The sequence below is a fragment of the Megalobrama amblycephala genome, linkage group LG5 (assembly GCF_018812025.1).
Source record: "Megalobrama amblycephala isolate DHTTF-2021 linkage group LG5, ASM1881202v1, whole genome shotgun sequence".
In the NCBI taxonomy this organism is placed as follows: domain Eukaryota; kingdom Metazoa; phylum Chordata; class Actinopteri; order Cypriniformes; family Xenocyprididae; genus Megalobrama; species Megalobrama amblycephala.
Window position 1 is genome coordinate 30,960,204 of NC_063048.1, and position 17,305 is coordinate 30,977,508.

The 17,305-nt window shown below is 37.4% G+C and overlaps 1 protein-coding gene across 3 annotated transcripts in view; it reads right to left on the bottom strand.

The window, feature by feature from the left end:
* prox1a (prospero homeobox 1a) overlaps positions 1-17,305 on the bottom strand; it is a 201,126-nt gene that overhangs the window by 85,919 nt on the left and 97,902 nt on the right. For all 3 annotated transcript variants that reach the window (XM_048191819.1, XM_048191815.1, XM_048191817.1), the window contains one exon: positions 16,709-16,815. The gene's annotated coding sequence lies outside the window, so the exon portion shown is untranslated. The remainder of the gene's footprint in view (positions 1-16,708; positions 16,816-17,305) is intronic.

Consider the following 17,305-nt stretch of genomic DNA (forward strand, 5'->3'; position numbering starts at 1 on the left):
GCCTCAGAATAGATGCTTTTTTCAGGCTGGAGCTGCTAGAACAGAAAGAGTATGAAAAGGCGAGACAAAATTCAACAGTATAAAAAGCTTTTACACATCAGTTAACTGGCTTATTTATTTGTTTTACGTAATCACTAAACACCTGTCAACACCATTCATGTTCCCACTCCAGTCCCACAGATTTACCCAGTAACTTTGACCCCCAAGACCTTTAGGATACAAGTAACAATACCACTTTTTTTCTGCTTCTCTTTCGCGATCGACGAGACCATCTGTTTGAAATGTGTTTTCCTCCCACAAAAAAGGAAGAAAATAAGACCACAGACACATTTGACCTTGGCACGTCCTTTCACCTCCTTGTACCTCCCTCTCCCCCCTCAGGGGTCTCGCCAGTGAGGACACTGTCAGTCTGAATGGGACATCCTGGATACATAATCGTGGGTAGCCGTTATACATTTCCCCTGTTGAATTATCTTTCAACAGTTTGACTTTGGGAAGAATTACTTCAAGACTCCATTCAGTCTACTGCAGACAAACAAGTTAGCAAAGTCTTGCTGTACTTTTAACCCTTTAGCTGCTGGAAGTTGTTTTGACCCCTGAAATAAAAATGTTCTTTTTGCAATCTATGTATATCACAAGAACAAGCAATGTATTGTATATAGGAAAATCCGTAAGTGCTCCACACAAGTCTCTACTGGGGATAAAAATTGGTGACATCTGCAGAAATATATATTTATAGAGCGTATATTTTATTTCAGTATTTTAATTTTTATATGTACTGTGGCCATTGAGAACACAAGTATTTATAATAAATATGCACTATACTAAATTATATAATATTAATGTAATATGCTTCATAGACTAATATATATGAAAAGGGCTGTATTTAAATTAGTTAGTGATACACCAACAGTGATAATTTCTTGTACATTTTTAATTAAACATTGTTTAGTATGTTTTTAAGCTACACTGTAAAAAATGACCGTGATTTTAACAGTAAAAGACTGTAAAAATGCTACGGTGAAAAACTGTCAATTGGTTTACAGAAAGTTTCCGTACCATATATGGTGAATAACTGTAATAGATCTAACGGTACATTTAATGTAATTTTACAGTAAAATACCGTTAAATTCACAGTTTTTGGAAGTGAAAAATAACAATTCATTGTAAAATTTACAGTGAAAAACCGTAAATTGACATTCCCACAATTCCCTGCGTGACACTTCACATTTGATATATTTTCGTTGAAATAACTCTGTTTCTTCTAATTTTTTTCTAATCAGTTATGTACATTAGGGTTTTATGTTACATCTAATATTGTTAAATTATTTGTTTATTGCATTTTTAAAATTTCATGCATGTTACCATGATGGTGTTTAGTGTGTGTGTGTGAATGACACTGTGTGCACCTTCTATATGTCAGTGTTGTCCTTCTCAGCTTATGGAAAAGCTGCTTGTGATGAACTTTGATTCATCATGTGACTCTCATCACCACTGTGTTTGGTGATTGTCAGTGTATTATAAAAGGTACAAAACAGATATTAGTACTTCATTAGGTTGGTAAATTAACATTATATCAGTTAATGAAATACGTTATTTTACCGTAAATTTAACAGATTTTTTTTTTTTTTTACGTTGCTAATGTATTTTTTACGGTAAAGTTCTGGCAACCACAGCTGCCGGTTTTATACCGTAAATTTTACTGGGATTTTTTTTTACAGTGTATTTTACGGGATTAGTTCACCTCAGAATTCAAATTTCCTGATAATTTACTCACCCTCATGTCATCTAAGATGTTTATGTCTTTCTTTCTTCAGTCGAAAAGAAATTAAGGTTTTTGAGGAAAACATTCCAGGATTTTTCTAACTTCAACAGTTACCAACGGGTTGAAGGTCCAAATTGCAGTTTCAGTGCAGCTTCAAAGGACTCTACACGATCCCAGCTGAGGAATGAGGGTCTTATCTAGTGCAACGATCGGTCATTTTCTAAAAAATAAATAAAAATGATATACTTTTTAACCACAAATGCTCGTTTTGCACTAGCTCTGCGACGCGCCACGCATTACATAATCACGTTACAAAGGTCACGCGTGACGTAGGCGGAAGTACTGAGCAAGTGTTTACAAAGCGAACATGCAAAGACTAAGTCAAGCAGCCTTTACAAAAAAAGGTAAAACAACGATTTTGGATGATTTTGAAGTTCTTCACCCTACCGTACTTCCGCCTACGTCATGCGTGACCTTTCCAACGTGATAACTTAATGCGTGGCGCATCACAGAGCAGTGCAAGATGAGCATTTGTGGTTAAAAAGTACATACATTTTTATTTTTTTTAGAAAATGACAGATCGTTTCACTAGATAAGACCCTTATTCCTCATCTGGGATCATGTAGAGCTCTTTGAAGCTGCACTGAAACTGACATTTGGACCTTTAATCCATTGTACCTCAGTGAAGTCCATTATACGGAGAAAAATCCTGGAATGTTTTCCTCAAAAACCTTAATTTCTTTTCAGCTTAAGTAAAGTGAGTAAATTATCAGGAAATTTTAATTCTGAAGTGAACTAATCCTTTAATTACGAGGACTCAGGAAATGTCCTCATAAACCACATTTACATTGTAATACCAGTGTAATAACCATGTCATTATACAAATTTGTCTTCATAAATCATATAAACAAGCACAGACACACACACACACACACGCACAAACACTTAAACGTTGAACAAAACTCTAAAGTTTTATTTCTGTTCCATTTTTAAGGTGGCAATTAAAGAGCCATTGTTATACGTCAAACACATAAATATCTCCTCCACACCTCTTCCACCTTTTTTGCGAAGATCAACCAGCCTAATTCTGGAGAGTTAATGTGAATTCCACAGGAAATTAGTTGTTTTGAAAAGGGGTCAAATTAAACTTTGGCAGAGCGACGCGTGCTGACAGATACAGGAATATACGTCATTAACCATATTTGGCGATGCCCTTTCAACTTTACGGGTCACAATGGAAGCGTGTTTGTAACGACGCTGGACGCCCGTGATGAAAAATGTTACAATTGTTCATTTGCGAGGTTGACTCTCCAACACACTGGCCGAGCACATGAAGGGGTTCCTGTAGATCTCGCGTACCCTCACAAGCGTGCACTTTCCTGAACCCTGTTTGAACCGCGCCAAGCTGCCCAAACACAGAGAAACAGAGCAATCCCATGGGTCCGGATTTTACAGGAGGGCACTTGCCGTGTCACGTACCTCAAACGGAGATGATTGGCCCGAGGAGTGATGCAAAGGATCTTGGGGGCTGCTTCGGGCTTCGCCGTTTTGTAAAATAGCAGGAAGCATATATCTGTCAGTCTCCATTTAAAAGTTCACCTGTAAGGAAATGTTCTGGCCAGCAGTGCTGACACAATCACGGCGCCTAGCAACACATCCTCCTGATCCCTGCCTTTTGTGATATGACATGCTTCTGAACCACAAAGTTTCCTGCTTTGTGCACAGATCGTCTCAACCAAGCCTCTCGCCTTTGTTCGGCACGTAGGAGGGGGAAAAAAGAAGACAGAACGAGGCAAAAGCGAGAGGCAGAACGAGGCAGAGAAAAAAGAATGGAAGAGATGCCGGTGTCCGTCATTGTCCGGCACAGTGTTCTCTTTTTCACAGTCACATGAGGGATGTCTTCAGAAAATCACATGGCCCTTTTTGTTTGACGGCCAAGAATACTGAAGGTTGTGATATAACGATTCTATTCTTCTGCCAACAGCACATATTGAGTGGCTCCTCTAAACACTGGGAGGACACAGCTAATGCCCTCTCTTTGTTTGCCGAGAGGTAGATTTCAATTACATGGGTGGGAAAAGAACTAGTTGTACAATCATTTTTTTCCCCCCTTCACATCATTTCACGATCAGAAGGCTGTTATTGTCTGACACCGGCGTGTACGGCGCAGGGTTAATACCGCGGGCGTGTAGAGCTGTGTAAGAGTGACAAAATTGTTAGGTGACTTGGGGGGCCTTGCAGTGTCCACCTGGCTCAGTTTGCTGCCAAAGTTTCTATCACACCTCTGAGATCGCTAAGCCCACCTCCTCACCTCGCTCCCCTGGCACACGCCTTGTTTTCGGTGTTGTTTTATTCCCTGTAGAAAGGGTCAGCCAATGAAATGACCTCTATGGTCCTCCAATTCCTAAACCAAACCAGACCCATTTGCATAAAAGACAGGAGAACCACTGAAAAAGTTGAAAAAAGAGAAAGTGAAAAAATTACATTGTTAGGGTTTCTTAAACAATAAGTTGAGATTTTGGCAGAAGTGCTAAAATGTAAAAATAAATTAAATAAAAAACTTGTGCTGGTAAAATGAGTTGGAATGCGCATGGGCTAATTACAAGCTACAGGCAAAAGTGAAAAAATAATTTTTTGTCGAATTTGAGGTTTTCAAAATAAATAAATAAATAAATAAATAATGAGTTCATTAAGCCCTTGTCTAGCGATCCCAGATAGCAATTAAACATCTAAAAGTATCTTTATTTGTACATTTTCTGAGATTTTCTCTGCTTGCTTCTCAATGTCTAGCGCTTCCCTCAGCACAAGTTTGGTATCGTTTTAAAACGCAACATTCCAACTTTGTGAATATCCATAGCGAATTGAGTCTGAACCAATGAAATGTGATTTTCAAACTCATGCTGATGTAAACAAAACGATCTTACTCGCGCTGACTGACGCATCCGAAGCGTGCACAAGACGTCTCCGACAGAGCGTGATCCCAATATACACGTATAGGCCTACACAGAATAACAGTATTTAAAAATATCTGTCTTGGTGAGTACTCACGCAAACATTATCTGTTATGTCTTAAGTGAATGTTTGGGTTAAAAAACATCTGATGTGTAACATTATATTAGATCCGTGTGGTACAGTAGGTCTTAATATTTAGGCTGTCTGTTTCATTAATGTTAATCAAACAATTGACCGTTCGCAAAGACCTGCCTCCCTTAGTTACTGTTGTTATGTCTGACAAGCCATGCCGCTGTTCTCGCAGTGAAAAATACATCGCAGAGCAAAGAGGACACTGACAAAGTATTGACAGACAAGACAGAGCAGGTTACTTTTGATATGAAACAAATTTTGTAATTTTTAAAGAAATTTAAACAATAAATACCGTTTGTGGCTCTTTAATGTGTTGTGACAGAGCGCCTCAGATCAAGCGGCTCATGAACCGATCATCTCTTCTTACTAGTTAATTTATAGCATCAAATAAACATGAATGAACCACATTTTAACCACAGAAAGTTCAAGTCCACCAACATTAATCTACTAATCTACTACATTAATCTAGCATTATGATTGGTTAGATCGCCTGTCAATCAAACTCCTGGCGAAGGGTCAATTGTGGTAGCCTATCATGAAAAAAAGTTGAATATATATTTTTCCTATAGATATTTGGTTTTTTATTGGTGTGCGCCAAATTTGGTGTTATTACCAGGGATTTTGAGGTATAGTTGCTAGGTGATTTTGTTTTGGAACCTTCAGAAAACTATAACTCGATTTTTCTCAAAATTGATTTTGCTAACAGGTGTAGCTCAGTCATTTTTTTTTTTTTTCTAATTCCAACAAATCATACATCATTTTGAAGGCTTTTTAATAGAGAATGTGAAAAAAAATGTGACTCATTTTGCCAGCACGGGCCACATATAGTAATTAAAATAAAATAACAGTAATCAGTAAAAATAGGTTAGTGAACATGCAAAGATGATTTAAAATGCATTACGTTAAATATTTAAAAGTCAATGTTTAAGGTCATAGGTGTTTACTTGACGAAAAAGTTTGGAAACTCCTTGCTTTTGTTTTGTACAAGTGACTTTTGACATAGCAGTATTCCCATTTGTATCCTTGCAAATAATAAGTGTATTTTTAAAGTGTTTGAACTGAGAGGAAACACCCCTTAAACTGGCTATATATATCACGAATGAATCAGAGTCATACGGCTCTTTTCGTCTTCTCAACTGACCGTTTATTGTGCATAATGGCAAACGCTCCTTGTGTGTGTGGGTGTGTGAGCGTCTGCATCTGCCTTTACACAATAAGAGTTATTAGGTTGCAAGCCTTGTTCAAACAAAGACTCCTCTGAAGTACCTAAAAACATCTGAGTGTACACATTCAAAGGCCACCGCAATGGATCAAGCAGCCCTTTTCTTAAGAACTGCACATACAGTAATATGAGCTCTGTCCAAAAAATGTCTCGGTCCACTCCCTAGTTCACTATATGGTGATCAGATTGTGAACACAAAGGCCCTGTCCCAAATGGAACCCTAAGCCCTTGCGATCTTTCTTCGAGAAAGACAGGGCCCAATTGGAGCTCTAGCAAAGGCTTTAATATACTAAACGCTGATGACCTACTGTCCTGCGACACGTTTACATGGTCATGCATTAAAACACCAATGTTTTTTTATTAACAAAATTGCTACAGTCCATAACACACTATGACTTAACCTTGTAGTATAAATTGTTTTGCTAATGCATCTTCATTCTATCTGTTAAAAGAGTGCAGTGCTATTATGAAATTATATTATTTTTACTGAAATTACTATTATTTCCGCAATTGAATAAAGAATAAAAAAGGTAATTCTGACTTTTTTCTTGCAATTGACCCTTCGCAAAGACCCGCCCCCTTAGTTACTGTTGCATTTTGTCCGACAAGCCATGGTGCTGTCACGCCACACAGAGGGAAAAATACATCAAGGAGCAAAGAGGACACTGACAACACGTCGACAGACAAGACAGAGCAGGTTACTTATGATATTAAACAAAGTCCCAGCTTTCAAATTATGTAATTTTTAAAGAAATTCGAACAATAAAAATAATTTTGTGGCTCTTCAATGTGTTGTGACAGATCGCTGTAGCGCCTCAGCTCAAGTGGCTCGTGAACCAATCCTACTAGTTCATTTACAGCATAACATAAACATGAATGAACATGAGAAGGAATGTTGTTTAAAATGCGGAAAGACACCATTTTTCAAGTTCAAATCCACCAAGGTTAATCTTCTAACTCCTGACTGCTTTGTCGGACAAAATGGCGGATTCGGCATTATGATTGGTTAGATCGCTTGTCAATCAAACTCCCAGCAAAGGATCACTTGCAAATCTCGCAATTTTGACTGTTTTTCTCAGAATTGTGTGAGATAAACTTGTGAGTTATAAAGTGAGAAATGCATGATATAAACACTCAATTGCAGGTTATAAAGTGAGAATTGCATGATATAAACACTCAAATGCGAGGTATAGTCAGAATTTCATGATATAAACATTCAATGCAAGTTATAAAGTCAGAGTAGCGTGATATAAACTCGCAATTGTGAGTTATAAAGTAAGAATTGTGATATAAACATTGAATGCGAGTTATAAAGTCAGAATTGCGAGATAAACACTCAATTGCGAGATATTAAGTCAGAATTGTGAGATATAAACTGATATAACACATAATTGCGACTATATCTTGCAATTCACACTTTATAACCACAATTGTGAGAAAAAAGTCAGAATTGTGAGATAAAAAGTGGCAATTATCTTTTAAATTCCGTGGCGAAAAACAAGCTTCCATAGATACTCAATTTCTGTCAGCTTGAACAGGTCTGTGTTTCATTGTGGGGAATTTTTAGAGAACAAATGTTTTAGTGCATTGGATCAGTGTTGACAATGAGACAATTACTTAAACTCGGCAGTGCACCGACTACTAAACTAGGGAGCTTCCTTCTAAGCCAGCATGTTAACCATTATGAATCTAGTAAGTTATTTGGAATGCTTACTGCTTGACTCGACTCAATTTCAATAGTGTTTGCTGTTAGCATATTGCTAAGATAACACCTTGACACTTTAGACATAAAAACATAATTCTGTGGTATTGACATTTAATTTTTTAAGTACTGAATGAAATATAAGCATTTCAATAATCAACATTTAGTTTTGTCTCATCCGTCATCTTGGAGGACTTTTTTTTTTTCACTAAGCTATTGCAATGCACTCTGGGATTGCTTTCACCATGAATCACATGGGACACTTCCTTATAATTTAGCTAAAATGAGGCAGCATAATTCACAGATCAGCTTTCACATTCTGAGCAAATGACCATTTTCAAATAAGTCTTACTAGATTTTGAAACAATGTACAATAACTTGGCCTTCTTGATGAGAAAAAAATGCCCAATTGTCCCTTTAAGTGCCGCATGTATAATGGACAGGACTCCCCTCAGGATCACAGATTTTCTAAACAGCTGACGGTCATGGGCTAAAGGCATGGTGCTGGCTGCATCTGCGTGTGTGAGCTTTTTTTCTCCTTCCAGACTCAGCTGTCATGTCTATTCACCCCCTAAATCATGACAAGCATGCGAGAGGATATTTACAGCTATTCTTTCAATGATAAGCGCTTGTTTTTCTCTTATACGGCCATACAAGGACTTTAGTTGTGATTTTAACATATATATATATTTTATATTACTGTATATATGATTCTTGTTTTATCAAACAAAATTGATTTTTTGTGCAGCAATAGTCACGACCAAGAAAGCAGGTATTTTTATCTGACTCTAACGCCATCAAGTCGTAAATCTCCACCTGGAAAAAAGAAATTAATAAAACCTAACTATTTTTCCACCTCTCTTACCTCCTTCCTAAAATTTCCTGTTTGGAATCACATGAAAGTTGGAAAAAAGAATCTCCTTTTTTCCATTCAGGTTTGGGGGGGTCAAGGGCAGGTGGTGCAGTGGCACACAGCTGCATCCAAGAGTTGTTTTCCACCACTGCTTTTACTAGAAAAACAGCTCTAGTCCATCTCCGTCTCAGCTCGGAGATCTGACCTGGACCGATGCAGTGCTTACGTATCGGCGGAGATCGCTCGGACAAACACAGGACGTGAAATTTGCCACGGTGACTTTAAGCTTGATTATAGACTTGATGACATTTTAAGGGGAGGTTTTGTTTTTGCTGAGATGTTTTTTTCCCCCCCGCTTTTATTATATGAAAGAAGCAGCATCAACCAAATCAAAATTAAAAAAAGGACAGTTATGATCTCTTGACAAATCATCCTACATTGACCCTCCATTATCTGCTTTTATCTCTGCTTAAGTCCAGCTCATCTCAGGGTATTGTCATTCTCAAGTGTTTAAGATACTCTTCCCATCCCAAATGTACAAAGCAGATGTGAGCGCCATAAGCTCCAGACTCTCTCCCTTCCATCTCTGTGCCTGATGTCTTCTGGATGAGTTAGGTATTAAATATGAGAATGTTAACAGCTGGTTGTTCATCCTTACTTGAGTGCATTAACCTCTTTAGCTGCTTTTTGATTCCGGGAGAAGGGTCCCTGGAAGCGTCCGGGCTTTGGCAGGGCGACAGGACGCTAAAGTCCAGAGGCAAGAGAACGACAGCGACGAGGAAGGTAAACACGGACGAACCCGGAGGAGGTGATCGACTTGGGCAGCGGTCACCTGCTTGCTCGCTTGCACAAGAAAAAGCAAAGGTCGGGTTTGTCCAGGCAGAAAAACACTGCACTTTCTTCTGCTTATTTGGCTAGCAGGGTGGCAAAGCCACTTTTGGAAGGGTTCCAGGGACAAACATGAATAAGACAGACACACACATACACACACATACGCGTACGGAGGATGGGTGATATCATGCCTGCTGTGGCCGGCCGAATCAGGGCTCCGCTGGAGCACTGATGGGTAATGAGGAAGAAAGAGCACATCTGCACAGGGATGCCGTGCCCTTGGAGCTTTTAGTGTATTACCACACCATAAAGACACTGTGCATGTGCAACTCTCGCATGAGAATCACCGTGGCAGAGGATGACAGATGATCATTATGGTTATGGTCTGTACATTTGTGATATGCTTCATTTATGATGGAATATCTAGTTTGGATTTTCTGTTGGCCATGAAAAACGCTGGAATCATCGTATTTGCATTGGTTATTCTGACACAGATTAAAGGGATAGTTATGCTATCTAAAAATGAAATTCAGATATTATTCATTCATGTCATCCAAACCTGTACACTTGTACAAAACTAGAAGTGTTCTTCCCGTACAACGACAACACCTTAAATTGGTCGATATATATTATATTCCAAGTTTTCTGAAGCCACGATTATGAGAGCGAAAGGATTAGTTCGCCCAAAAATGGAAATCCTGTCATCATTTATAAGTATACTTCACGCACAGTCTTCTTCATTTGACTCGTACACGTACACAGGCGTTCCACGCATGTGCAGTTTTAAGCAATCACTCACCACGAGTTACAACACATGTAAACATCTTTGTATTCTTTCATGCTAGAGTTGTACAGATGAGGGCACTTTCTGACCTCTTCGCACAATCTCTCGTCTATGTAGGCCTTCATTGTCGCTGTAGTCCCCCCTAAGAATCAGGGCTGCGTTCAGCCCCGACAAAACGTTGCAAAACGTTTTTTAAACGGAAACGGTGGTGCGTTGAACACCCTGTTCTGATGACGCAGGAGTTGCAGCTATGGCAGCTGAGAAGGCCATTCTTTGTGTTCTTTTTGAAGAATTTTCGGAGCCTGATGAAGTCGGTATAAATACGTGTTTAATACTGCAAAATACGCTCGATGTTACAGTCACTGCCCTTGCCATCCTGAATAAAAGAGAACATCCTAATTGAGTGAAGGGATTTGTGGAAACTTCTAATTATTGTGATCCAACACTTGCCTTGCATTTCAGGATAAAAAGACAAATATTTCCAGACTGTCCTCCAAAAAAAAACGACCCTATAGGTCATTTTTTAAGCACCATATTTCGACCTATATTTACGTTTTGAAGTCATACGCCCTCTAGTGGGCGTAAAAATAATGACAGTGTCGTGTTACGTCTGTCATCATGCAATGACGTATGACTGTCATTACCAATCAAAATGCGTGTTCATTTAAATGCAATGTGTGGACTTTTTACACCATTTCTCCTATTTCCATTTACCAAAACTAATTTTTATTAATGATTACACCCACCCCACCCCTAAACCTAACCTTAGTGATTTATAGTGCATTTAGGCATTTACACTTTATGAACACGTGTTCCCTGGGATCGAACCCACGATCGCATGATCACATGATTGCATATTGTTATTGCAATGCTCTACCAGTTGAGCTACGCGAAACCTGGAATATGACGCAGATAAAAGGGAACAATGCATTAAAATGAAAGTGTCCTGTTGTCAATAGGGGCGCAACTATAGCAAATGCTCCTATGGGTCGTATTTCATGAATTAAAATGAAAGTGTCCTGTTGTCAATAGGGGCGCCACTTTAGTAAACGCTCCTATGAGTCGTATTTCAGGGAAGTGACAAACGACCTATATGGTCGTATTGGTTGGAGAGCATGTTGAATATTTCAGGTGAAGGGTAATCCATTTCTTACCTCTGAGACTGTGTTATGATCCATTATTTTTATTGTGAGTAGTAGGCTTATCATTATTGATGATCACTGTTGTTGTGCTATTGTAATATTTAGCCTACCATTATATAATCAGAGGAGAATATAAAAGTTTATTAAAGTGTCACTTATATATAAGTATAATATTTTTATGTTTCATTAATACCCATTGTGCGAGCTGTCTCTTTAATACCGCGTGGTTTATATACATCCTGCCACTGATTGGACTGACATTTCTGACACACCTACCAAACAAGAGAAAACGTATCTCAAACCTGTTGCACACCGTTGCACACCGTTTCCAGGAAACATGTCGTTCAACCCGGAAAACGTAGCAAAACGTTGCGCACCGGTTTGAACTTGAACGTGCCCCAGGTCTCCTTTAGGACCCAGGCGATAATGCCTGATCAAAAGTTGTTATCGTGATGTCTTGACTAATTGTATGATGTATATTACATTAAGTGCACAAACAACTTGCTTGAAATATTAAATTGCCTATGTATTACATAATAAAACAAACTGGAAACAGATAATGGAAGCAAAAAACATACCAAATATAATATAAGCTAAGCTAGCAGGCTAATTGGGTAGATGTATGCTATGCTAGCAAGCTAACTAAAAATGAGAAATGTTTGATTTCAAAACCTATAGCTTCAGTTATATACTAGTATATGAACCATTTAATTCAAAAGACATTAATGGTCATTATAAAGCATTTTAAACAATATAACTCATAAGCCCGTTGAACCAATGGGATCACTCAGGGTCCTAAAGGAGACCCGATCCCTGGAGGGACTCGATTTCTCACCACACTGGTCTGGTCTGTTAATGCAGTTGTTCTTGGACTATCTTGTGAATCGACGCCCCCAGGACATCAAAACTGCTTCAAAACGTTCATAAAGACAAAGTAAAAGTAATCTATATGAAACAAGTGGTTAAATACAAGACACAATATATATTGTATATAATATATAATATATTCACATATAAACACTGATCAACTCACATACACAGAGCACATCAAATATGATCAACACTCAACTGTGCTTGCTTGGACATTCAATGGAGGGATGGAAATCTCAGATATTTAAACTGTCTTAGTGTTTGGAAGTTGAATGAAAGTCTTATGGGTTTGGAAGGACATGAGGGTAAGTATATGATGACAATTTTCATTTTTGGGTGAACTTTCAAGACTCAAATATGGTTTGTCAACATCCCACCAAAATGGTAGAAGCCAAATATGACACAGCATTTTTTTTATTGAGTCAAGGTTTTGCAAAGGGGCAGATTACTATTTGATTTTCATCTTTTCCTCACACAAAACTATTGTATGGCTTCAGAAGACTTAGTATATACTGCATGAGTCATATGACCCACTTTGATGAGTCATGAGTTTTTGGTGTTTTCTTTCATCTTTTTAGAGCTTGATAGATATAGTCACTATAAACTGTTGTTGTATGGAAAGATCTACATAAAGATTAAAAAAAAAAAAAAGATATATATATATATATATATATATATATATATATATAATATATATATATATATATATATATATACGGTGTGTAAATAATGACTAAATTTTCAGTTTCAAGTGAACTCTTCCTCTATGCCATGCCCTGGAGTAAGTCGCACCCTCACTGTTGTTTCTTTATTTGTTAAAGACAAAGCTAAACTGCATCCTAGAAATAGGTTTTATATGATAGATCCCATCAACATCACAATAACTCATGCTCTAGGCTGAATAAATAAAGACAAATATGCAAACCATAGTGGTTCACACAGACGTCAAGCTCCTAATACCACTGAGGAAAAAAGGATCTTTTGAATCACCACAGAACAACTCAGCAAAAACACCTGCCAGTCTCAATGTCCTCGGTTTCAAGACCAGGGTTAAAAAGCATGGTCTCTTTGAACTTGTTCCTCCTGAGTAAATATTGTCTTATCAACGTGTCCCTAATGGACTATCCCCTGTCTTCCAGTGAGGTAGTTGTAAAGAAAACAGGGTTTGAACAGAAAGCTCCTTTGTATTAATTTTTCTTTATCTATTGTCTCTATATTGCAAACATTATCATTTGTGGTTAAGGTCTCCATATTGAATACGATTTGGCAGGTGGTCATGTTTGCCAACACAAGAAAAGTGAGCTTCTGTCTTAAGTGTGTCAACAACCTGAGAATTTTATGAGGAACAGACAGGGGGAGGGGGACAGAGAGAGAGAGAGAGAGAGAGAGAGAGAGAGAGAGAATACAGAAGAGTTTTGCAGATCAGTAATGTGCAGCTCTTCTTTTGTTTGAATCCATTAAGTTGTCTATGAAAAACATGTTTTAGATTTATGAATTTTTTAAAAGTGTTTTTTGATACACTTTATGGTAACACTTTATTTTATTGTCCTTGTTACTCATGTTACATGTAGTTATCAATAACTATAAATTTTGCATAATTACATGCAACTAGCCCTAAATTAAACTTAATCCTAAACTTAACCTTGTGTTGAAAGTACATGTAGTAATGTTATATTAATATTACTCAGTACTTAAATATATAAGTACACTGTAATAAGAACACCTTAAAATAAAGTGTAACATAGTTACATTGTACTTACTCAAATAAATACTAAGTAATATTACTTAACTACAAGTACTTAATATAGAGTTACCTTTAGGTTTTGGGTTTGGTGTAGGGTTAGTTACTTGTAATTATGCATAATTTACTGTTATTACTAGAGTAAGTACATGTAGTTGCGTAATATCTAGGTAGTGAAACTGAGAATGTAACAAAAAAAAGTCTCATTAACACTTACATTTTTGCTTACAACTTTGGCATAAATAGTTTGACATAATATTGTATTATTATTATTATTTCGGACACACTTTATATTTGTTATCTTTAACTACTATGTGCTAATATATAAAAAAAAAAACATACAATGTAAAAACATGAATGTACACAATAAGTGCATTGTATCAAATCATTAATTTAAATGCAAGTACACAGCAGTTAAAGACACTCAATATAAAGTGGGACCATCATTTTTATATATTAATTGAATATTTTATATCTATAAATCAAATTCACTGTGGTGCAACCAACATACAGGAAGTCATTTTGTTGTCATGTGACAAAAAATAAAAAAACCATCAAACAGGAAATGATCTCACAGAGAGGACCCCTGTATGTTCACATGACTATGTGTCAAGGTCAGCAAGTTAAAATACATATTCTGACCTTTACATGACAAGGAAAGATCAAACAGAGTAACCCAAATTAAACTTCATGATCTCTCATTTGAAATTTATTTGAAAACTTTTTTTTTTTTTTTATAACAATTTAAGTTGACGTAGTTGCACGTTACTACATGTACTTACTATTGTAATAACTATAAATTATGCAAAATTACAAGTAACTAACCTTAAACCAAACCCTAACCGTAACTCAATAGTAAATAATTAATATTACACAGTACTAACTACGCCACCCTAAAATAAAGTGTAACCTCGTTTTTATATATATATATATATATATATATATATATATATATATATATATATATATATATATATATATATAATGATATTCACTCTAAAAATTGCTGGGTTAAAAATAACCCAAGATGGGTTAAATACGGACAAACCCAGCGATTGGGTTAAATGTTTGCCCAACCGGCTGGGTAGTTTTATTTAACTCAACTATTGTTTAAAATGACTATATTGCTCACTTAAAATGAACCCAAAATAGGTTGAACATTTATTAATAAGTTTAATAAATAATAATTAAAATAATAATCATTTATTAAATTGCTTATTACTGTTGCCTCTACTAATTATGTGTCTGATTTTTAATTTCTAACCTATTTTGGGGTCATATAGCAATTTTTAAACAAAAGTGGGGTTAAATAAAACTGCACAGCACTTTGGGCAAACATTTAACCCATCTGCTGGGTTAAAACAACCCAACCCCTGGGTTTGTCTATAACCCAACTTGGGTTGTTTTTAACCCAGCATGTTTTAGGGTGTTGTGTAATAAAAGTGTAATATTTTATCACATTTTCACGGATGATTACACCATTACTTTTAGAATCATTAACTAAATTAAAAAAAAACAAAAAACATATTGCATTCATAATAACTTGGCACTTGCATTGTGAACTAGATTTTTAAATGATTTCTCCTTTCACCATCTCGGACATCTTTATTTGTCATTGACCCTCACACGTAGAGGGACATCGCGGTATTCTCTTTAAAACATCACTTTTCCCTGTCACCGTCCAGACAATGGGCACAAGCTCACAGGGTCGAATCACACCAGGGCCGTTTCACACGGCAACCCAGAGAGAAATTAATTAGTGAAGAGACGTTTACATGACACAATGCCCGCGTGTGACATCCTCGCCACCTTCAACTGAAGCCAGCGGAGCCCGTAGGGACCCTGTCCGCGCTCCCGCTCTCTCTCTCCCCCTGCCCCACTGAGAGACACGGCAAACTCGGCCCTTTTCTTTCCACTTTTGCTTTTTATCACAGAAAAGAAAAAAGTGTTCCACAATGGGAAAAAAATCATATTTGGCCAGGAAAACCACATGAATGCAGCCGTCTCGACCCAACTGGCTTTTGATCAATGCGGTCCTCCGCATCAAGTTTGTCTGCTGGAGACAAGAACGCCTCCAAATTGTTGTCCCCCCTCAATGGCTGGAATTAATACAGCAATGTAAAGAGCTTACGATAAGTGTCTATCTGCCTCCAGCACTTGCACACAGAGGAAGGCTCGCACGCTTCGCCTTAATATGTGTTAATTCATTTGGTCACAGACTGAAATGTGTGAAACGTTGATCCTATGAAGAGGGAAATTACAAAAAGAAAACATTACGAATGGAAGCACAATGAAGAACCGTACGACTAAAGTCAAGGGTGGGTTTGCCTGAATGCGGCAACATTTCTAAGTGGATGTAATTCCATGGTGATTATAATAAGCGGGTTAAGATAAACCCGGAGGACACTAGCATAATGCACATGCGTCTATTTGTCATGTTTTTCCTTGTATTCATTGTATTCGCAAACTTTAGCAGCACTCTCTTACTTATCAAAAGAACGGCCAAATAACGTATTATCCCCGTGATAATTCACAGAGAAAAAAACAGTAAGGATGATGGACGGAGAAAAAATAATATGTCTTTGACATTTTTGTCCCAGAACATCCTCCGCCAATGACCTTCTGTACAAGACACGGTGAAAAGAAATGCTTCTCAAAAGATGAGCTGGCCGTGGAGGAAGAGGAGAGAGAGGAGGAAACAGAGACTTTTTCACCTCTTGCATGTCGCTGGTTTCCTCATTGGAGAGGCCGGCTCCTCACCAGCTGTCATCCTGTAGGAGAGCAGAGAGTCCGGAACACCTCCTTCATAGCTCAGCAGACTCTGCAAGATAAGACACACACACACACACACACACATACATTTGTTTCACCATATTAGTGAGGACATTGCATAGACTTCCTTTGATTTTATATTGTGTTAATGATATTTTCTATGGCCTAGCCCAACCTCTACCCCTAACCACAACACACACATATGTGCAAAACATTCGATTTAAATAAAAACATGTTTTATAAGCATTTTTTTTAATTAGGGAACACCAGCAAAATCCTCACTAGTCGGCTGTCATGATATTTCACTATATAAGTGAACACATTTGGTCCGCACAAGTAAACACACACACACTGGGTTTTCATGTTGTATGGGGACTTTCCATAGACGCAATGATTTTTTTATACTGTACAAATTGTTTATTCTATCCCCTAACCCTACCCCTAAACCTACCCATCATAGAACACTTTCTGCACTTTTAAAAACTTCACTTGGTATGATTTGTAAGCTGTTTTCCTCATGGAGACCAAAAAACGTCCCC